The sequence below is a fragment of the Vanacampus margaritifer genome, chromosome 11, assembly GCF_051991255.1.
Source record: "Vanacampus margaritifer isolate UIUO_Vmar chromosome 11, RoL_Vmar_1.0, whole genome shotgun sequence".
Classification (NCBI taxonomy): Eukaryota; Metazoa; Chordata; class Actinopteri; order Syngnathiformes; family Syngnathidae; genus Vanacampus; species Vanacampus margaritifer.
Window position 1 is genome coordinate 5,009,053 of NC_135442.1, and position 24,536 is coordinate 5,033,588.

Genomic DNA, 24,536 nt, shown 5'->3' on the forward strand with positions numbered 1-24,536 from the left:
TTCTCCAGACCTTTGCACCCGCCCTATACCTCTGAGTGGCTGCAGGTCAATAGACACTGATATTGTCAGGAGCAACAGCTTGGAGCGGAGGTTAATCAAACCACAGCCACGCACGTCACTTTCGTTTGGCTTATTGTTCTCCCCCATAAAGGCCAGGAGCAGTAAAAGGAGAGAGAAACAACAACTTCTTAGCATCATTATGGATTTTCTTCATTAAATATGTATTTACAAGCTACAATTGCATTCTTCATTTTGTAGTGCTTCTCTTAATTCCACTGCTTCCAGTAAAATTTGTGGATGTTAGATTTTTATTTTTTTTAACCTTTGTGTTGCCTATGTCGGTCTAATCTGAGTTCTGACCCTCACTAACAGCAGCGCCGGCAAATGCATCCCAAACATCCCAAGAACGATTACTTAAAACAATCAGAAGGGCCAGCAATGATGGTCAGCATTTTCTGTCCTCTGATTGGTTGGTCGAAATGAAATTTATTACTAGTACTGCCAATCTGCAGCAATGTGCACACATTAAAGGATAGTTTGCAATTAAAAACAAACAAACAAACAAAATCACTCTTTGTCATACTGGTCAAAACTGTTGGTCTGACCACCCAGAGACGGAAGGACGAATTTCGGTGGATATTTTTAAATGAAACATGAAAAGGGGATAAAATAGAGGAATTTGGGGAAATAATGACATGATAATATTTTACTCTAATTTACTATTAATTTATGTAACATGCTGTCATTTGTAGAACCAGATTTTCTATAGGCGATATCACACAGAAACATTTCCAACGCAAAAAAATATTTTTCTGCCGAAATCCGACCTTCAGAATTCTTAATGACAGGGGAAAGCGCAAATGTTTTAGAAAATTATGATTATTTTTCTACCACAGCTATCCTAACTACTTGGTTACCCTTTTTTTGGTAGTTTACACTCATCGGGATGGGTAGTTTTTAACCCCTTGCTGGATCAAAATCTTGACCCATTGTGCTCGGTTAAAATCTCAACCCAATGAGCTGGGTATGTACAACCCAAAAGATTCACTATTCTGCTTTTTCACTAGTCAAGTTACCATCCAATTGTTTCGAAATTTTTTAAGCGAATTTACTGAAAATGCGCAAAACAGACATGCGACTTATGCCTGTTTCCATCTTTGTTTTTTTTGAGGGGACTCCGCCGCTGTAGGTGGCGGTATACACCAATAGAGATGTGATCCACCAGTAATTTAAAAGATGAAGAAGAAGACCAGAAAGCGACTGCGCCATGCGATGAGTTTTCTTTTGTAATTCTTGATAAACCATAGCGTTTCTTTACTTTTTTCCATCTAATATGGCATTAATATTCGCTTCTTTAATTAATTTCAAAACTATTTCTGTTTCGACGCCCCCCCACCCCTCCCCCCAAACATACCTTACTTTATCGTCCGACATTGCTATCCGGTCTTGCTAGCAATTATTCGCAAAACATGTTTCCATAGCTAAAATTAGCATTTTCCTTTTTTTCGATACGCTTCAAAATTGACCCCCTCTATGGGAAAATACTTTTTTAGCAAATTTTGGGCCCTCTTTCAAATTTCTAGCGTTTCATTCAGATTTATTCTCGCATTTCTTGAACATAGAATAAAAATGGGTGGATGGAAACCAAATTATTGTTAGTGATAGACACCAAGTGTCCAACCTGTCTTTTAGTGAAAAGAATGAACCACACAGCTCATGATTCTGAATGGGTCGCGCTACACAACGAGGTATGATGCAGCTAGCGTTCAACGCGAGCGCTTCACGGCAAATGAATGTGATCAGCTGATGCCCGGTGAGTGTCACACCATGAAATTGGGCACAATCTGGAAGGGAGCTTCCAGTCACTTTCATGGTACACGCGGTGTGTATCCAATGCCGAGTGTGAACATTACTCCGCTCGCTCATGCGTTCAGTTGTGAAAGCGCACAGGGTTGCTTAGAGGTGATGAAGAGGATGCATGTCTGATAGCTTTAAATTATGAGCTGGATTTGCTTTTGCCACCGTTACTCTTTGCTCTGTGGGTTTCTATCAGCGTTCCTTTGCTCAGGAAAATGACTGCTAAAGACACAAGGGCCACTCCCTGGAGGCAAAATGAAGCTGTTATTTTTTTGGGGTGAGGGTGTTAATTGTCAGCTGAATTAGAACACTCAAGTACAATTGTCAGTTGATGAGCGTCCATTAGGCTTATCCTTTAGAGGGAGGTGATGGGCCGGGGATCCGATCCCAGTGGACGTTTGACAAGAGACACTTCCACCCAGGGCATGTTGTTCGATCTACACTCACACACACTCGCCATCACGCACACACACACACACACTGCAGGCACTTTTGAGTCTCCAATTAATTAGCAGAGCATGTTTTATGTCAGTGGGAGGAAGCACTTGGGACCTGCAAAACCAAAACACAAAAAGGTTTAACCTCAATTGTGTGTTTAAAGCATCAATACTAATAATGTTTTGGGCTTCAAATAGCAGCATTACTGTAATATATCGAAAATAGTGTTTGTTTGTTGCCATGGCGACGCCAGTTGTCTACTTGATTGATCTTTAACACAGGTCTCAAATCTCCACATCATGTTTATGTCTATTAGCTTTGTTATTTTCATTGTGGCAGAAAATATGCATTAAAATTACAATCCCCTTTACTGTATAGGCTTAATTTTGTTCACCAAACCTCTTTTTGAGTCAACACAAACTGAACATGAGTTATGTACTTAAAGCTGCTCTTTTTTATTATTATTATTTTACATTAGCCTTTACATCTTCTAATTAGTAGATTAACGCCTTAGCTGTTCACAATGGGTACTCCTGCAGGCCTCTGGCCAATAGTTTTAAGACTGGATTGGGGTTCGAATTTCCCGCCCTTTGTCTGCGGATGCCACAGTTAGCTTGGCTTTAGCCTCAGATGCTAGTTAGCTAGCTCCCTAGCTATCTCCCATGGAGCTCATTTACCTGATAGGGAGCTAGCTAGCTAGCTAGCTAGCACCCATGGTGCTCAATTATAAGCTAGTGAGCGAGCTAGCTACCTAGCTAGCACCCATGGTTCTCGTTTACCTGATAGGGAGCTAGCTAGCTAGCTAGCACCCATGGTGCTCAATTATAAGCTAGGGAGCGAGCTAGCTACCTAGCTAGCACCCATGGTTCTCGTTTACCTGATAGGGAGCTAGCTAGCTACCTAGCACCCATGGTGCTCAATTATAAGCTAGGGAGCGATCTAGCTACCTAGCTAGCACCCATGGTTCTCGTTTACCTGATAGGGAGCAAGCTAGCTAGCTAACACTAGGGGCTAAAGCCAAACGGTGGCAGGGTTTTTACTTTCTGGACCTGGAATGGCCACCTCTACTGAAGGAGCATCAGCAACTGTGGCCCTCCTCCACATGCGAGGGCTTTACAGTACATTTATCACTTGCTTGTTTGGCTCGTAACGCGAGGCAAAAGATCGACCAAGTGGAGGCTTGCAGTCAAGTTAGCACTGTTGTACTCGTAGAATGTAAAGTATTTGTCTCTTCCCATTTTTACTAAGTTGCCGGCATGTAAACATATCCTCCATTTTTCACTAACCACAGCCAAATGTCACTTATTTATGGCACCATTTAGCAGCATTTTGTACCGCCGCGTTGCTAATGGCATTAGACAAAGAGACGCTCCCTGTCAGGGTCACACCATTGCTGGATGGACTGAATTAGGACAGCAATTCATCTTTTTTTAGAAAGTGCAAATATGAGCGCAATCTGACACGCCGGTGACGTGGCGTCATGTATGTTGCACCTTCATACATGTGTGGCATCATGCCTCTGCACAATCGTGTCCTCAGGAGGGGAAATCTCAAGGAATGTGCCAAATCAACACACGCAACGTTGAGTTCTAAATTCTTCAAGTGAGCGGGACAGATGAGCTGGACTGCCAGTCTTAAAAGAGCATCTGTCTCCTTGAACACTTATAAATATGATACTGCAAGATGAATCCTAATTAATGAATTGATGTATTTTGTCAGTGACAAAGCCAAATTGTTTAAAAGACGCCAGAAGCAATGTGCTGTGTAAATGTCCCGCTTTAAGAAAGGCAACGTTCCGGGCTTTACATCACTCTGCATCAACTCCCGGCTAATGAGACAAGCACTTGGAATTATTATCAGCATCGTTATAGGTGTTCATCTACAGGCACGTCCAAATTATTTGTCTTGGTACGGCACGGTAAAGATGTGATGAAATTCAACATGCTCCGAATGGCTTTGTTGGATGTGAAGGGCACATTCCAAAGTGCTTTTATGGATAAAAGTGTGTAATGTGTCACCACAGCGGGATTTATCCATACTTGCCGCTTCATGATTTGCTTGTTATCCCACTTTTTATCCTTCCAAGATGCTTCAAAAAGAATAAGCTTTAACATCTCACATCAGGCAGCATAGGTCCGTTTGTTCCGCAAACGTTTCCCCGGTAAATTCCTTAAAATGGTTATTTGTCATCCTGCCACTTCATTTGTGACCCAAAATTCCACGCTGGAAGCGTCATCAAATGAATTAATCACTACCCAGGATCCGTTTTTTCCCTCGTGTGCGCTATTATACATGCCTCTCGTGTGCTTTTCTTCATTTACATATATTTAATGGCCCAGTTGTGCTGGCTTTTGCGCCACGCAACTTGCGCATCCCGCGTCAGGAGGAATTTTCCGGCGGCCGGAGTCGTTAACAGGGCAAACTTTGACTTGCTCGTTCACGATGACTGGCTTATATAAACACAGAGAGGAATGAAATAGGACTTGAAAGTAAACGAATGAAGTGCATTTGTTTTAGTGGGAGATGATGAGTGCAGTTTTCTTCAGAGACAAACATTCAGTATTTAAATCAGTAGTAAGTTCGTGTAAGTAAACACCATTCATGAGTATTTTTGCGGGAATTTAATCTGATAATTGCTGATAACATGCCTGTTGTGTTCATGTCATAAAAAAATATTGCTCGGGTGAAATATCACGGGCCAAGGAACTTTGTTGAAGTAAGGGGAGGAGCTTAATTTAGTCAAACCGTAGCCTTTTCTAATAGAGAAACAGTGCGTTGCCACCATTTTGTTGAAGTAGGTAATTACAAACCTTTTCTGGTCGATACATCTTTCCCAATTAAAATGAATATAAATGACTCCATTCCAGCCCGTTAAAAAAAAAAAGTTACATGTTTTTTCTTTAACTCTTTGACTGCCAAAAACGTTAAATAACGTTTAGTAAAATCCTATGGAGGAGTGCCAAAGACGTTAAAAGACGTTTGTTTCAAAACAGAGGTGAAACTAACCATTTTCTATTGTTGATTACTGAAAAACGGAATAAGGTAGAAAGAAACTTTTTTTTTCTGATGTAAGATGAGAGTCCAATCTTTCATTTGGTAGTATGTGTGTTTCCATAGTCCAAACACATAATTTTCTGTGGACCTTGAAACATCAGTCAAAATGCTTAAATCGACTGGCACCCACGGCATCCCTTTTCTGAAAACATCTGGCAGTCAAAGAGTTAAGAAAAACTCTTAGCATTAGCATAGCATTTAATCATTTTGTTGTTGTTGTTTTGTCTGTCACAGACCACTGCGAATAAAGCTTCCCAACATGTTTGCGTTCTTTACAATAACATTTTACTCTATAAAAATACAAGAGTAATAGACTTGTTAAGTAGAACATAAAGAATTAAACAGTTTGTGCGGCATGATTTTGATGCTTTATCCATTGTGTCCTTCTGACGTATGCATCGTGGCCACTAGGGACAGTATAATACATGCATACATACAGTTCTTCCATGAAGAAGTCAGTCACAATGGCTCAGTAAACTGCAGTAATATTTGTTGTTTTTCACCGAAGATAAAGAATAGAGACATGTTTTTTTTCACCGCGACATTGATGCTACTTTTTTTTTTCTTTTTTTATCTACAGTAAATTTCAACTAGGAGTGGCAATAAACAGCTTAAAAAATCACTTAGCCTCTTCTTTTGGAAAAAATGTTGTTTCTCTGGAACTCATGTGGCTAGCACCGAGCACCGAATCAAGCAGATCCTCACACTCCGTGACTGTGACGTACAAACGAAATAATAATCTTATGTCCTGAAATTTTGTCGGATAAAGAAAGAAAAAAAAGTTTGGAGCTAACCTGCAGACTGCTATACCTTCTCCCTGTTTGTTTGATGCAGTTCTTTCCGAGAAATTCTGCGAAAATAAACAATTAGCTACATGGAGTTGTCAACACAGCTTAGTTTGATTGTGTCTCATTACGGTACATGTGCACAGTACATTACCCCCACACGCACTCGTTGCTGTGGTGTGTGTGTTCCTCGGGGGAATTGTGATGCTAAGTGTGAAGCTGTGACCAGACACAAGCATGAACTTGGATATTTCAAACGTGTTTCTTAATGTAACTGCCATTTTTAATTAACACAGTATATGGACGCACATAAAAGAGGAGACTTTTTATAAGAGGATCCTTTAGGAATTTACAAAAGTAGGGGCGCATGAAGATCATTTACAGTTTGTTTGTTTTTTTAGGCAAAAGAAAGCAGCCCAATTATCCCCACGAGCCGAGAACGTGTCATGTTTGAACCTGCGTCCTCATTAAGGGTCCCTAACACCACGAGACATGTGAACGTGCTAGAAGCGTCACCACAACAACAACCACGACGACAACGTCCTCGCTGGCACTCTTATTTTTTCACCCAGCCACCCTGTTAGAACCTCACACCGCCGCTTCATATGAAATTAGCATAATTAAGAATTAACGTGCATTAATTGTTGTGCTTAATGCAAACTGGGGGCCAAATTTGTCACTTAGCACGGAGGAACTGCTAAACACTTTGTCACATCCTGCTTTGGGAAGTTTTGCAAGAAGACCTGTGCAGTGTATGAACTCTCTGACCACAATATTAGGTACACCTGTCCATTTTAAGAGATCTGATAAGGTTAGAAGGAGTCATTGTTTTATTATTTTTATTTTATAGTTGTGTTAGTGCTAGCCTTAGACATGCACTTTTCAAAATCATACAACACAATTTAGAGCAAATTATTTTCCGGACCTCCGCAGTGCCCCCGAACTGCCCTTTGAAAAACCGCTGCACTGAAAGTTACAAATATTCCAAATGTCTCTCAGTGTGTTTCGATGCAGTTCTATTCTTCTGCAAACGACAACCTCGGTAACAAACTGCTCTTCAAGGACATTTTCCAGAGGAGTTTGTAATGTTCCCAGCGGAGGTAAAACGGGTGTATATTGGGCCGACCAGGACACAACCTGGCAATAAAGCGTGACATTTGAAGAGATATTTCCTGCTTTATCACTCAGGGTGGTAGATGGTGCGTCCTTTTTCTAGGTTTTTACTCGAGCCGGAAGGATAATCACACAACATCCAGCAGTGCAACGTGTCAGTACGGCAAAAGTTTCTCTCTATTTAATGTCAATATCATTTACTTACGCGTTTGACTACAGTTTGCGTAGTGTAGTGTGAAAGCTGATGAATGCTGTTACAATTTTTCTCTTGTGTAATAATTAAAACCAGCCAGTTGGATTAAATTGGGTCAACGGAACCCAATCGGAGGCAGTTAATAACCTAGACAGAAGAATTACAAGTTTCATTGATCAACGCAAATTGGTTCGGTTGCCATAACAGGACCCACAAAAAAAGTCTTAAGCTTGGAATTGAATAGGAAATCTGCCCATTTTGATTTGAAGGAGCCATTTTGATGGACTCTTAGAAGGGAATTCGACCAATCAAGCAAGTCTACTAGATAGATTGAATTTTTCTTTACCACGCCTAATGGCCAGCGAGTTCGTCTCCATGGCAACAAGACAATGTTTTTTTTTTTTTAAGGACCCACACAACGCAATACACAACCCATCAGCACCTGTTTGTTTGTGATTATCTTATTTGATAAAACACAAACGATAGTCTGCTTTCATGAAGGTCTACTGAAATCAGAATAATTACGAGGCGAAAATCAAAGGATTTGGGCAATTTTAAGTTACACAGCGGTTATAAGCTATTACTCGATTATTAACTCATTCACTCCCAGCCATTTTCACTGAAGCAACCCCCTTTGCTCCCCTTTACTGGATTTTGACTGATTTTGCAAGGCCCACAGAACATTGTGTTTTATTGCTGGAAAAACTTTGGACCTACCAAAGGAAAGATTAGAGTCTTTTCTTTCATCAGGGAAAAAAAGTACTGCATATTTGTATCTATTTACGTTTTGCAGCAATTAGCATTAAAATATATTCATCATTATTCACAAATCTGTTTAAAACAGTGTGGAAAACAGCTTGTTGCAACATGGCCCTGGTTGACCTCTTATACTCTGCTGCCACCTGCTGGCCGTTTTTGTAATAACTACCATTGCTTCAAGCATTCTCAGTTCAGAGGCGGCACGCATCAAAACCTTCTGTGTGCTGTAGCATTAAAAAAAAAAAACATACAAAACATATGAATACGTCTTTGGGAGCATGGTAATATTTGCAATTAGAACATATTTATATGTTTTTGGAAGCAAATGAGTTAAAATAGTTGTTCATTAATTTGATAACCGATTAGTTGTCGACTAGTCGATCAATTTTGGCATCTCTAATGTGGGTTGAGCATGGCTTCAAAGTTTGATGATCATTTGGATGCTGTGCCGGCCCGTTTGTTTACTGTTCTTTGTTTTCCGTCGAAACAAAGAAACCTCTCTTTCCATAACATCCCCACATCATGTTTTTATTTTTTCCACAGTAATCTCCATTTCATATTCCGACTCAAAATACCTTTTTCCATATTAATTAAAAGTAAACCGTGTAATGTACGGTACATTATCCCCCTAACGGCCCCATGTGGAGATCATGAAGTGGAAAACTAATGGTGTGGACTTTAGCATTTGGGCTTCGCATGAGTCATTTACATATCTGGACGGGGATGTGGATGTATGTGCAAATATGCAGAAATCTGCGTGTCCCACGCCCTCCCCCTCGGTTTAGAGAGGAAGTCAGAGAAGAAGTGTTGCCTCTCTCCCCTCCGCGAGCAAAGGTAATGAGATTCTGTATGCCGGCGACCACGCCGAGGATGAGGAATCTTGATTATTAAGGAGAGGCATGTGGCAGTAAGAAAAATTTGTTGTTGTTTTTTTTTTTTTATATCGTATCACCCCGAGATACAAAGGTGACCCCCGTGTTCCATTCATTAAATCCCGCCTCCTCTAATTCATCAAAGGTAAACTATCACGGCTTCTGCTGAGCTCATCGGAAACGGCCAAACTTGTTAGGTGCGCCTCAAAAGGACACATGGCGGGATTTGGATACGGCCGACCGCGTATTGAGCGGCGTCCTAATTCCAGCTCGTCTTTGAACGCAGCCTGCGTTAGGAGCATTAGTACAGACTGTTGTGCTTGCTTTCATACGGGAAAAGTTCAGGACAATCAAAAGTGAATTATGACCTCCATTACAGGACAACCGTAATTATTTCAAGGACGTGGAGAGATGTGGCGTCTCAGCAAATATCACGGCACATTTGAATTTTCTGAGCCCTCCAGTCACGGACAAAGCAAGGCCTCCTTTCTTTTGGACCAGTCCACCTGTCAAGCCTGGACAAATGACTTTTTTAGGCAAAAGACAAGTTTGGCCAGAATGAATACTGTATGCTCAGCAGGTGGGATTTGCATTGGGGCGCATTTATGCAGTGGCACGCCCTGCGCAAACGATGGCGCTGTGGTGGAGAAAAAAAAGCGTGTCACTTGCAAAGGAGCGGTTCGGGTGCAAGTATAACGGACGGTCATTATGGAAAACTAACTTTTTAACTCTTTTACTGCCAAAGACGTTAAATGACGTTCTGCAAAAACCTACGCAGGAGCGCCAAAGACGTTAAAAGACGTCCTCCCATTTTTTTATTTATTTTTTTTTGAAACGGGTGCTGGGAAGGCTTGCGGAGCTCTCCTGAAAGTTTTAAGCAGGTCTCGTGAGCCTAATGGCTATTTTTGGCCCCTAGAGGGCAGCGATGACTCTCTTTTGACAAGATCGGGTGGGCGTCAGTAGAGGCGGAGCTAGAGCGTTGAGCAGGAGATCAGAATGGAAAACAAAGGAAAAATGGCGGCCGGTCGCGAGGAGCTAACGCCAGAGCCGTTTTTTTCAAAGACCAAAAGCATCGCTAAAAGAGCACATTGTTGATGACGATGATGATCATCATCGATGATGAAGATGATGGTGACTCCGTGGTTGGAAAGCATTGACGCGGCAGTAGAAGACGTTAGATGGAGCTAGATGGAGGAGGGAACGGGCAATGGCGAGCGTTTGCAAGCAGCTCTACACTTACTAGACGAAAGGCATCGACCAACGCTAAAATAGTACATTGATGACGACGGTGATCATCCTCGATGATGATGAAGGTGAATCCGAGCTTGACGGCGAAATTGGAACCGCTGACGCGGCGGCTATGACGGTGTCGTAACGCGGAGCGCAACCGAGCACGCACAGGCGGACGTTCGATCGGACGACGGAGAGTGCCCCGAGTCCAATGCATATTCATCGGAGGAAGTGTGTACAGTCTGCTACTTGCTTTTTATTCCCCGGAAAAAAAGGCCGTCAAGAAAGTGTAACGTTTGCACGCAAAACGGACCAATGTGAAAGTGAAAGTAAACTGTTGTGCGAGTCCTGGCGTCTCCTTGTACGCAGGAGAGCGTTACAAAAGGAAAAACTGTATTTGAAACATCCACATAATTGTAAGTAGTACCACAGTTGCACACATTTGTAAATAGTTTGCGAAATTGTTTTGTCAAATTGTTACACTGTTGAATGGAAATAAACGCATTTTGCAATCAAAAAACACTTTTTCATTGTTGGTGAAAGCGTTTTACAGAAGTAAAGCACTATTTAGGTGTTTGTGGCATCATTCATGGACAAAAAGAAGTGTACAATTCACTAGAGTGCATGAAATAACATCGTTTCACAAAAAGCTCTTTTTCTACGTTTTTTGTTTCAAAACAGAGAATTTCGATGAAAGTACCCATTTTCTATTGTTGATTACTGAAGAACGGAATAAGGTAGAAACAAACTTTTTTTTTCTGATGAAAGATGAGCGTCCAATCTTTCATTTGGTCGGATGTGTGTTTCCATAGTCCAAACACAACATTTTCTGTGGACCTTGAAAGATCACTCAAAATGCTTAAATCGGCTGGCACTGGCGACAACCCGTTTTTGAAAACGTCTGGCAGTCAAAGAGTTAATGGGTTTTGTACAAATTTTCCAGCTCACATTTCTCGCTTGTTCAAACCTTCAGAAATTTTATAAAATAGGTACATTACTGTAAAAAAAAAAAATTGCATGCAAAATTCACCCCATAAAATCCGCGAAAGTGAACCGCTGTATTTTGCTGTTTCTTTTGTTTGTTTGTTTTTAATATAACATCCAGCACTGAACCATTCAAACTATCTCTACTTTAAATCCAGACTTCGGTGTGTACATTTTTCAACAAATGTGTCAGTACTGTTTACTTCCCGTGACGTTTCAAGTGGTAACGAGCTGTTGGCTGCCGGGCCGGTTTTGCCCAGAGAGGATGAGAGCAACATCCCACACGTCAGCCGGGCTGAGTCATCGCTGGTACGCATCAAGCAGCCCAGACTCATGCCTGTCCCTCCTCTCAAATGTCACATGGGCTTATGTCAAGCAACACTCGTGGCCGAGGCAGCCAGCGAATGAAACAGATTGCTTTTTTGTGGTGGAACAAGCTGACCAAAGTCGAGAAAAGCGCATGACGTTCTCATGGGAATTTAGCAGGCCGTGGTCCAAAAAAGTTAAGTCAAGTAAATTTTGCCATCCAAATGTTATATTACCATAATTTCAAAGCAATCTGGGATTAAAAGATCAATCCCTTCTATGAATCCTTACGTATTCCCTCACGAACCTGCTACCTAACTACCTAATTCAAATTGTACTGAAGCTTTTCAGAATAATTAGCGGCACTACTTCCCCAATCTTATAATTAATCCAATTAATCACGCGAGCGGGAATGTAAATGTAACGGCACATTGTACACGGTGAACATTTGAATGGAGTCGCGTGTGATGATCCTCTGAGATTGAGATTAAGACTTTCCCCCCCCTCAAAGATGCAAATTAATCTTTTAAGAGTGGACATTCCCTCGCACCCCCCAGACACGGGCAGCTCTGCGGGGGTGACGGGTTCATTTTCATCCCTCTGGGGCAATTATACTTCCAAATGAGTTTCTTGGAAGTTAAACCATGTTCACACTTAATGAATTAAACGCTACATCCAGGCGTGGGAGTCTCTTTTGACTTTGGACAAAACCACGGAGACGCGGTGAGGCTTTTTTTTTTTGTCATTTATTAATGAGACACTGAGCGTGTTGTGTTGTTTATGGCTTTGAGCGTGAGTAATGTGTGGGCAGCGATTTAGATAAGACAAATTATCGCACAATAATACACTCTGATGACATTTCTTTATCTCGTCTTATTCAGATGATGACTTATCTGCCGCGTGCACTTCACTGGCATCGGGAAAATAGTCACATGAAAGACAGTGGTGACATATTAGTGTCTCGCCTCGTCTCGGAAATTAAACGGATGTTCATTTTTTTGACAGGCTGCGTTCATTTTCAGTCTGTGAATATCCAAATGTGGCCGCCGCCGTATTTATTTATTTATTTGGTCTTTCCCCAATTGAGTTAATTAATGATATGTGTGGACTATTGTTCCTCATTTTTATAATGAATGCATCACGCTGCTGTCAGTGAGAGCGTTTTGACAAATAGGTGGGTGGGTCGATATAAAAAAAAACATACATCGGATGCTGCCGAGGGGTTGGATTTTGAATTAATTGAGGGAAATGAATTCAGTAGTAATAGGGCCTGACAGCACACTGCGGCAATTCTGATGGCGATGATTGATGCTTGACGCACACGTGCACGCGCCACGCGCACGCACACACACGCGGGCTCATGACAAATAATGCTTGTTTAGCTCCTGGTGTATTTTCCATGCAGCGTGCGTGTTCATTAAAAGTAAAAACATGTAAATGATTGTGAGCAGCGGGTAGTGACAAAGTACAAATACTTCATTGCTGTACTTGAGTAGGATTTGCGGGTGTCTGTACTTTACTGGAGTATTTATTTTTCTGATGAATTTTTACTTTTGTGCACAGCATTTGAAAGCAGTTATCAACTTACTAAAAAAAAAAGTATGTTTCTTCCTTATTCTGTTCTTTGGTAATCACCATTTAAAAATCGGTAAATTGAGCGATAATTGAATAAATAAGGACAAAAAAAAGCTTTTTGTGAAAAGATAGTGACTTTGACACTAATATTTTTTGTTTAGTGACGCTCTGTGAAGTAGATTTATTGTGACAAAGGCTTTGATCATTCACGTCATCCTTGAAAACATTCTATTTCATCAGATTCGTCATGTTTCAGTGTAATTTCATACTACCGGGAGCCCATTGAAAAGACGTACAATGCTGCCATCTGCCATCCAAATTTAGAGTTTTTTTAACTCTTTGACTGCCAGACGTTTTCAGAAAAGGGATGCCGTGGGTGCCAGCCGATTTAAGCATTTTTGACTGATCTTTCAAGGTCCACAGAAAATTATGTGTTTGGACTATGGAAACACACATACTACCAAATGAAAGATTGGACTCTCATCTTTCATCAGAAAAAAAAGTTGGTTTCTACCTTATTCCATTTTTCAGTAATCAACAATAGAAAATGGTTAGTTTCACCTCTCTTTTGGAAAAAAAAAACGTCTTTTAACGTCTTTGGCACTCCTCCATAGGATTTTACTCAACGTTATTTAACGTTTTTGGCAGTCAAAGAGTTAATATGGTATTGTGAGCTTTTTTTTGTATCGCCAACCTCCCCACAATATCGTGATAATTATCGTATTGTGAGCTTCATTTTGTCATATCGCATTCTGACGTTTGGATGTCGTTAACAGCCTTTTCGCAGTGCAGTATTTCCCGTTTTGTTTTTTCTCAAACTAAAGTATGCCACTCTCTAGTGGCCAAAAGAAGAATTACACCCCATTTAAACACACATTAGACCAAAATAGTTATTTACAGTATAAAAGAAATCTACAAAATTGCAGGATTGGGAATCTGTGAGGGGTTTCATTTACGCCATTCTTTGTGCGATTGTAGGTGTGCGAGGGCTGGAATGCGGCCGGCCCCTATCATGGCTCCCATCACGCCGCTGCAGGCCGAACCGTGTGACAGTGGCGTAATGCTGATCAGATAGCCGTGTGGAGTCACTGCTCATGTGTCACAACTGCCGACCGCCATCGTGTCAGAGTCACGGCGGGAAGCCGGACCGGCTCAAGGCTCGCCGGACCCGTGGCTGACATTTTCTCCCCGGCTGCCCGTCGCAGGAGCGGCACCTGGCTAACGCGCTTCTGCCCGGTACCCCGCAGCACAGCGCGGAGGCTGGAACGGGAGGGGGCACAGGTGGCGCCACTTCCTGTTAAGGTTACACCGCCGCCCGGTGAGTCACATATAACCCCCAGCGTGCATTTGCTGTGATAGCTTTTTTTTTTTTTTGCCTTAATGAATGCAAACAGGCCTTGCGTGTGCGCGCCAAATGTGGTGTTATTGGTTCGAGAGGATGTCTACTCACTTACAATTAAACACTGATACACATGTAATGGCAAGCAAGTAGCACCTTCTACAGCCACATCGGAGTTAGGGTTCCCCTCAGAGGTCGTTGATTTGACTTTGTTTGGATTTAACCCCAAAAATTGGGTCAAATTGTCCCAAGTTAGCAAGTCAGTCCAATTTTTCACCCAGCAGTTAGTTTGACCTTAATAGTTTGTTCATCTAAATGCTAACAAACCTTTTAAAATGTCATACCCATTTTAGTGGATTAGATTAAACCCAGATCTGATCCAAAATTGGGTATTCAAACCACATTTAATCTTAATAATTGAATTCCAGATTTGGAAAATCCAATCCTGCCTTTAATCCAGATTTGAGCCTTTGTTGGTTATTTTAAAACTTGCGTCCCAAAAAAATAAATAAAAATAAATTAATCACACCTGGAAGTGGTTTCACTTGAAGATGCTATATGAGGTGAGATCTTTTTTATAAACCTGATATGGTTTTTGTGATCTCTCCTGCACATTTTAATGTTATAACTGTTTTTTTAGATTGTCTTTTTGTCTATGTGCGAATAAACAAAACTAATAAACGGTAAAAAAAATAAAAATAATTTAAATACTATACTGGGACCTGGTGTTTTAATGCCTTGATTTTGCTTTCCAAAACGTACTTGCTCCTGTAGCAAAGTCATGACAGGTAAATTGTTTCACTCAAAGAGGTTGTTCCCCTAACACCTCCTCCTCGAACCCGAGCCACTTGTTACCAGAGAGAGATGCTATAATTGTACCCAGAGGAACTTGAAAACCTCCGTGGTGTCTAAACTGGGAAAAAGGAGTAGCCAGCAGGAAATTTGATTTCCCTTCTTTGCTTGAGAAAATTCTGGAACATAGTTTCTTAAACTAGAGCGCCGTTTACGATCGCATTTTCCCTTTTCAGCTTTTTTTCTCTTGTGGTTGAGCTTAATAACGTAAGAAAGAAATCCAAGGTGATGAGAGTGGAGGATCTTTATAATGGTCGGTGCTATTTCAGCAATGGCGGCAGGGAGTCACTGACCATTAGTGCGCCCTGCTACACTTTCTTCTCTGACCTGTCAACTCCTCTACTAATGTGTCAGGAAATAACTCTATTTCTGACCCAAGTGAAGACCCGCACCATTCGCCATACAGTCTTCACATATGGAAAATGTGCAGTCAGTATTGTTGGTGACATTTATTTATGTTGATTAAATAGATACAATTGTGTGCCAATTAATGGGAGGAATACGACGGCGTATTAGGACCAGGTATAATTAAATATATATATATTTTTTTAGAGGGGGGGGGGGGGGTGATATTCCGAGAGAAAAAAACTCTTTATAAACTTGGAAATTTGCCACTTTATGAACTTTATGAAGTGCCAAATTTACGCGTAAAAAAATTACAACTATTACATTAATATTATTACATAAACATTAGCTATAGTCTAATGTGAGGATTCGTTGGTGGTTAATGGAATTCTGTTTATAAAATGAAAAGGCAGGTTGGGAACGGATTTATTCTTAATTTAAACTTTACCCATCATACACGGCAGCTTGAGCGACACTTCCTGAACCCCTATCAGCTGACTAACACTAACCAATCAGAAGCTAGCATGCTTTAGGTTAATGACGGAGAGCCGCAGATTCGACACATCAACTTAGCGACTTGTACAAAAAAAATTCAAATAAATGTGTAAATAATAATTCTGGAAATGTAAATATACATTTTAACAAATTAGCACCCAACGCTTCAAAGTGTGAATGCTTAACTCATTCACTGCCATTGACAGCTATAGACGTCAAAAATTAATTTGAACTATTTCTATTAGTTTCACTTTTTTTCCACTTTTGTTAAGAGTATAAAAACCTCGATTTTTTTTTAATTGTACATTTAGAACAGATATAAAATTTGTGATTAATCGCGCAATTAATTACAATTAAAACATTTTATCGTCCAACACCCCTCATTTTTAATAATCTTTTTTCCAATAGTTAACTCACAATTAATCACAAATTTTATATCTGTTCTAAATGAACAATATTTTTTTTTTAACAAAAGTAAAAAAAAAATAAAAAAAAAGTGAAACTAATAGAAAGTTAAAATGATTTTTTGACGTCTATAGCCGTCAATGGCAGTGAATGAGTTAATGATAAGCTCAAGGATTTCCTTATTTGAAAACTCGACTGAAATGTACTGGCACAAACATCCAAGTTGTACGCCATGTGTATTTCTTGTAAGTTTCTGAGTTTTTTCTTCATAATTTATGCCACTTTATAAAAGTGGCAAATTTGCCACTTTATAAACTCACAAATTTTTGTCGATTTTTTTTCCAGAATATTGCCCCAGAATATTGGTTAAAGTTAGCGGCTAGCAAATGCATTGTGTCAATGGGATGTCCCCACAAAGATAGTAAAACAAACGTGTGCATGTCTTTTGAGTGCTTGTGTGTGTGTGTGAACCCCTGCAGCTCATGTGCCGTCCACCCCAGCCCGTTTTTAGCCAGTGTGTGTGTGCGCACTCCTGCATGGAGCCAATCCAAACGGCATTATTTATGCCGGGCCAAACAGCCCTTTAATTACTCATGAAGTCTCCCTCCCTCCCTCCCTCTGTCCTTGCTCGCACCCGCCGCCACCGCCAGCCCTTAAAGACTCCCTAAAAGCTGTCTGTGTGATATTAGCACAACAGAGGCTATTCCAGGAGAAATTAAAAGATAAATAAATCTGCCGGTGATTTACATGCGCGCGGCAGCTGATATTTATACTCGGCCGCGCGTCCCTGAAGGCGTTGTCTTATTACCGCCACGCTCAGGTCTCTCGCACCGAAGCAAGCAGGCAGGTGGGCAGGTGATTAATTCCGTTCTTAGCACACGCCAACAAGGAGTACGGGAGGATTTCTAAAGAGCTCCATCTCTTTACTTTCCTCTTTATTTTTTTTCATTTGTTTCCACAGTCACATCAGTTGCTATGTGAAGAGCTTTCTCTTTTTTTCTTTCTTTTTTTTTTGTCGCAACCGCGTATGACGTGGGCCGAGGGGATGAACGGCACGCGATTGCTGTGCTCGGCTGCAAACGATTGCGGCTTTACACGTTGAAAGGATTCTCAGAGGTGCAAAAATGCGACACTCTCGAAGCCACCGCGATAAGAGACGGACATCTTTTCGTCTCTCAGTTCATCAAAGCCCTCATCATATGCAAACTCTTGCTGCCGTCCCTTCATATAATGCGAGCGTCACCAGAACAAGTTCGGAAAACAGGCGGGCTGCGACGTTCGCAATGCGAGCCCGAGGGCACTTTGATGTCAATTTCCATCAGCAGCCAGAGGGCAGTATCGGACATATGTTAAGACAAGGCTTATAATGTTTTTTTCATTATGGTCAGTGTTTATTTCGTTTTGACTTTTGTTGTTTAATTAAGTAAAGTTAGCACAATTTTAGTTTTTAATTATTTTTTTATTTTTTCAAAAAAGCTCATTTGTTATAATAATTAACAAAGACAAAAAATATATATACTTTCAGTTTGTTTTCTTTTTTTTTTAAGAGGCATTTTTATTGTATTTCTTTACAATTCGCAAAATTTTGTTAAAATATTTTTTGCATTTTAGTTTTTGTTAACGATAATAACACTTGGAACATATAGAAAATGAATTTGCCTTTAGTTCCCTTTAAAAAAAATTATATTCTTAATGTGTGCTGCATCACTGATATGCTATAAAAAAAAGAAAAAGAAAAAATGTGCTGCACTAAATTTTCAACAGTATAAAAATGTATCATGTTAATTTTACTTGAACAAAAATGTGGATGTACACTTTTTCTTTTTTCTTGATGTATTGCTGATGTATCAGATCGGGACTCAGTATCTGCCAATAGTCGAAATAAAGTGCCTCAGACTCAGTTGCAAAAAAAAAAAGGCTGGCTCAGTTCAACTTTTTCAGGATCCACAAACACCTGCTGTATTGTGATATTCTTTTTGGCAAATCTTATTGCTAGTTATTGTAATATGACTCCCACCCTCAAATGCGATTCCTAGAAGTGACACAAATGTACAAAAGGACAATTGTATTATGACAAGGAAGGTAATTAGTCCAAAAAGCTGCTCTTCTTGCTCTCTAATGACATCATCACGTTACAGCCGTCAGCAGCTGGCCCTTGTGTGTACTCTTTCAAGTCTCACTGTCTAATTGCTTCTTTACTCCCGTGTCCCCGTGACGTGGCAGTGATAGATCTCTATTTTCCCTCGCAATTTGTTACACTCCTTGCCATATAATTGGATCAGATTAATTATTATGATGAATGTCTTTCTGGGATTTTTTGCATGTAACCATTCATTTTAGGGCTGCCGTGCTCAAATTTAATGTGTCAGCAGGATCTTTTGAATGCGAAAAAAAAAATCGTCTCAATCAGTCAGTGGGGACGTTTGTCTCTGTGTAGTGAACCCTAAATTTCAACCTACACACGGTAAGGGAAGATCTGCAAAAATAATTAGTTTCTACCGTTTTACCTCTGCTTTAAACACATTCAAACTTCTTAAGAATTTCTTAGCATGTATTCTCACCTGCATTTTGACCAAAAAAGAAGACAAGCCTTTTATTAATTACTCCCTGTGGAATTACATTGTGTATATAAATTAGAGCTGTCAGACGATTGCATTTTTTAAATCAGATTAATCACATCTTAGAAAGTTGATTAATCACGATGAAACACTTTATTGAAAAGGCTTTTTATCAACATTTTATGCCCGCCAAATTTAAAGCGCACCTATTATGACGTTCTTCAACATTTTTTGATTCATTGCACACTCTCATCCTCCTCGTTTGCTAATTGCTTTCATAATTTCAAATGAAAAAACAATGACCCCAATAGTTTGACATAAACAAATATTCTGAATGTTAAATGCAAACATTTGTTAAATGCTTTACTTAGTTATGTTTATTGCTTCTTATTAGTACTGCTTTGCGAAGGTCCACACCCTGAGGTTCAAGCATTTAAGTCAATTTGTTAAAACGTATATTTACTTGCACATTTATGCTTCCAGAATTATTATTTACACATTATTACAATTTGTTTTTTGTACAAGTAGCTAAGTTGATGTGTCGAATCTGCTGCTTTCTGTCATTCACTCGCATTGACCTAAAGTATGCTCGCTTCTGATTGGTTAGTGTTTAGTCAGCTGATGAAGTTTTGTCGCTCTCGCTGCCGTTTATGACGAGTAAAGTATAAACTAAGAATGCATCCGTCTGCATCCTGCCTTTTCATTTCATAATGACATATTTTATGTATTTCTCATAAATTTCTTTGTATTTTCCTCGCATATAAAGTGGCAAATTTGCGAGTTTTTTTCTGGGAATATTGGCCCCACCCTCTAAAAAATATATATTTATACGTGGCCCCTAATACGCTGTCGTAAGTTTAACAGTAAACTTCAACTGGGGTGGCATTAAACAGCTTGAATTGTTTTGCTGTCTGCCAACCTGCTGCTTGTTGCAATTTGTGAAATTTGGATTTGTAAAACTATTCACAACCAGGGATGTGATTTTTCCGCTAATTCGCGGAATTCCGCTTTTTTTATCTCCCCCCCCAAAAAAAAATTCAGATTTTTTATTTTTTATTTTTTTTTAGTAGTTCATTGTGTATGCACATGACTGCGACAGATAACATCTTCTGCTATAACAAAGACATTTGTGGTATGCTCTAATATGAGTTACTTTTCATTTGGTCAGGATACAATTATTTGTTCATGAAATTTGAACTCTTCAACATTATTATGTGTTAACTTAGTAATCACATTAGTTAGATATGATGATATTCTCAGTGATAGTTTTTAAAAGCAAAGGCAGTCCAATGTTTTTGAATGTGACTGATTTTGAGTTGACTAAAACTGCCATTTTATATGGGATAGTTCAATATACATTGAAAATTGATGCTGTTGTTTTGTCTATTTCTTTGTCATGTGAGTGCATTGAAAGTACTTAAAAACACGGACCCTGGACCTAGCTGGGTGCCAGCGGCCCCCAGACCCCCGGCTAAATTTTCAGATAATTTCACTTTGGTCAAATCACATCCCTGCACAACTGAACATGATTTTGACCGTATTCTTTCCACAGGCCGTTTCAACCTGCACCGAGCAGCCTGTGTTTACCCCCGCAGGCGCCCACTGAGTTCAATTTCAAGTTTAATAGTTTATTAATGAGAGCTAAAATGGCTAACCGGGGCCTTAAATCTGAACTGAGCTCCTCAAAAAAAAATTAATAAAATACTGTCCAGTTAAGGCAGGACGGACACGAGTCAATTCCCTGTGCATGCGAATGGCTCATTAACGGGGCGAGGCGAGCCCGCGCGTTTGTATATGGCCGCCGTCGGTGGACGTGCAGAATGGATTTATGGTGTCACTCAGCTCTGGAGGACGACTAATGAGGGTGCGGCAGGCTACCAGCGTCCGAGTGGGGTAATTCCACCCACAATCCATCCAGCAGAGGGGGGGGGGGGGGGCGAGAGAGAAGGGGAGGGGTGCCGCTGCAAGGAGGACACATCCCTCATTATGTGATTGTGTCTCAGGAGCTTTCTTTAATATTTTAATAAATAACATCAGCCCAACAAGAAATTAATGAATAGTATCATTAATAATGAGCCGGCTTCTTGTAGTGATAGGACGGATATTAAATTGAAGCGGCGCGCGCGAGGGGGAGGGGGAGGGGGGGGTGGGGGAGGGGGAGGGGGAGGGGGGGAGGGGGTCTCCAGAGATTTGGGATTGTTCCGGAAGCAAACAAGGCCAGTGTATGAGGCGGCCGTCCCTCTGTGCCAACAGCTTTTACAACAGGTTGAAAGTAATAAAGGAGGATTTTCCCAGCGAAGGAGTTAAGCCGCGGGAAATCTGCTCATGTAGATCGCCGTGAGAGGCGCAGCCAAATGTGAGCCTTAATTAAACTTTAATCAAGACGACGCTGTTTGCGAGGAGATGTCGTTTAAAAAAAAAAAAAAGGTGTCCCCAGCCCCCCCCTCTTGTTTTCAGCCAGTCAACCTTGTAGTGGTCATAAACCCACTTATGTGTTTGTTTGTTTGTCTTCACAAGCCTGCTATTCCTCCCGTGTGTGTTTTTTTGCATCCGGCTCGACATCGGTCCGGATTTCTCCGCACCGCCTCGTTAGATTCGCTCGCAGGAAGTCTTGCCCTTTTCCGATGATGCGCAAGCAACTGGATGTTTCTGTAGCGGAAATTAGCCCGCTCATTGCGACATAATGTGACGTGAATGTTAGTTGCTTCGATGACAGCGCTGGAAATCACAGCCCAGATGCACTTTTATCACATTGAGCTGTCACATGGAATCAGAGGAACACACTGAACATCAGTCCAATCTGTTATATTGTTGATTTGGGCTTTGGCATCAACTGTATTTACATCATGGCGCAACATGACGGCCCTAAGGAGTCACACACCCTGGATGGGTTTTGAGTTCAAGTGGATTTGAGGAAGCTTTTAGGGATAAATGACACAAGAAAGTGTGTGTGTGGGGAAGGGGGGTCGGGGGGGTGGGGGGGGGGGGCGACTGTGTAGCCGGGTACACACATATTGATAGTCAGTCTCGAGGTATATAAAATAGTTAGGGATTTTTCTTTATTATTAGTTGTTGTTTTTTTATATTCAGTTTGTGTTAATTTGTTTCATATCGTGTTTCTTGGTTTTTGTTCGTTTAAATATTTTCCCAAAATGCTTTGTGTTATATATATATATTTTTTTAGTTTTAGTATTAGTTTTTTATATATATATATATATATATAGAATATTTGTTGAGTACAAGATATATATATATATATATATATAAAGGTCACTAAACATTGTGTAATAAAGCAAACTACAATTTCCAGGTGACTATTCAACTGTAGTATCAAGATAAATACTTTTAAAATGAATCCCTAAAGCTCAGGTATGATATTATTATGTCTTTCCCGATATTTATTGTTTGTTATGAACAAAAAAAACCTATTTTTTTCCCCATGATTCTTTCTTCAATTTTAGTTTTAGTTATCGAACTAGTTTCCACTCATATAATAACCTTGGTATGAATTTGACCCGGTTTCTCCCCTTCCAACTAGATTCATCAAAGGCGCTCACTAAACAGCCGAAAAGTGCATCGTTGACGTGCAAGCGTATTATAGCAAGTTTATTCAATGAACCTCAGATTTTCACCATATAGCAGGAAATTCACACATACTGATAATGGAGTCGGATTTTAATCCCCCCTTTAGGCCCTTAAAACTCTTTGACTGCCAAAAACGTTAAATAACGTTTAGTAAAATCCTACGGAGGAGTGCCAAAGACGTTAAAAGACGTTTCTTTCAAAACAGAGGTGAAACTAACCATTTTCTATTGTTGATTACTCAAAAATGGAATAAGGTAGTAACAAACTTTTTTTTTTCTGATGAAAGATGAGAGTCCAATCTTTCATTTGGTAGTATGTGTGTTTTCATAGTCCAAACACATAATTTTCTATGGACCTTGAAAGATCAGTCAAAATGCTTAAAATCGGCTGGCACCCACGGCATCCCTTTTCTGAAAACGTCTGGCAGTCAAAGAGTTAAACTGAAAGTTAGCAAAATCCTGATTATCATATATCGCAATAGTTATTATTGATATATGGTTTTACAATGTATAAAGATAAACACAACATATACATAAAATAATCCACTAGGATGGTTTCAAACTACTATTTAGTTCAAATTGCCCAATACAATAATAATATTCCAAATGTATAAATAACAACGCTAACAAATACATTTTGCTTTTAATCTATGAATAATATTGAGCTTACCTGTACATGTATATAAATATCAGGCTGCAGAAAACGAGTAATGACATATTTTCCCACGCTAAACGCTGATCATATATGCAGGATTGAGTCTAATTCTTTCCATTGAGTTTAGTTAGTCAGGGCGATTACTCAGCTACACCGAAAGCCACGCAAATTTTTTGTGGCTGTGACAACGCCTTATCTTAAAGGTAAAAATACATTCATTTACGCATAGCAGAAATGGGTCACCTCATTTACATAATAGTATGCATTATCTAATCTGCTACAATATACTATGAGGTAAAGTACTTACGCTTAATCATTGAGCTGGAAGCATATTGTGTAATATTATACTGGTGGTTTGTTTCATTGATGCTCTGCCTTTGGGAAAAGAGGATTAAAGCAATTAGCCGACACTGGTGGATAATTACATAAAAGAGTGTGAGCACTTTTTTTTTATTTTATTTTTTTTAAACGTTATCATACTTCATGTTTAAGCTTGGCATTGGTAGTGTAATGAAACGTGTTGCTGCAGAGGTTGAGGGTTTGATTCCTGCCCAATGGTCCAATACCCAATCAGCCTGGATTACTGTTACTTTATGACTCAAGTAAAATTAAAAATATGTCCTTACTTGAGTACGGTGTTGACCGAAAAAAAAAAATACTCAAGCACTGAGTAAATGAAGTAGTGTTATTAAAAATAGTATTACATAACAATAAAAGTAGCATTTTCTATACATTTTATACCTGCAATTAGTATTTTTTTATTATTATTATTTTATTTGTGTTTAAATAGATATGCATGATCAAAAAGTGTGTCTCAATAAAGTTAAGCATGTGTGAGGTGTAAAAGTAATTTTTTTTAAAAACTTTTTTTTTTTTTATCATGAGTCTGGATGGTGCAGTATCCCCCATGATAATCGAGGGTTCACTGTAGTCTTAAACAACATACGGGATCCAACCAAATGTGAATATGTCTTTTATTATTGAGCTATTCCGAATTTGGTTTTTGAAATTGGGCCCATTTCTTCGCCGTTTCGACCATATGTCCCTACCTACCACCAATATTGATGCATTCCCAGCTGCATAAAAAAATGCCAGTATTTCCTTCATAATAAAAAGTGGATTAACGTGAATCAGATG

General features: G+C 39.9%; 1 protein-coding gene across 2 annotated transcripts in view; it reads left to right on the forward strand.

Annotated features, from left to right (window-relative positions):
• LOC144060724 (glycerol-3-phosphate dehydrogenase, mitochondrial-like) overlaps positions 1-24,536 on the forward strand; it is a 142,075-nt gene that overhangs the window by 44,725 nt on the left and 72,814 nt on the right. For both annotated transcript variants that reach the window (XR_013295994.1, XM_077580513.1), the window contains exon 6: positions 14,145-14,484. The gene's annotated coding sequence lies outside the window, so the exon portion shown is untranslated. The remainder of the gene's footprint in view (positions 1-14,144; positions 14,485-24,536) is intronic.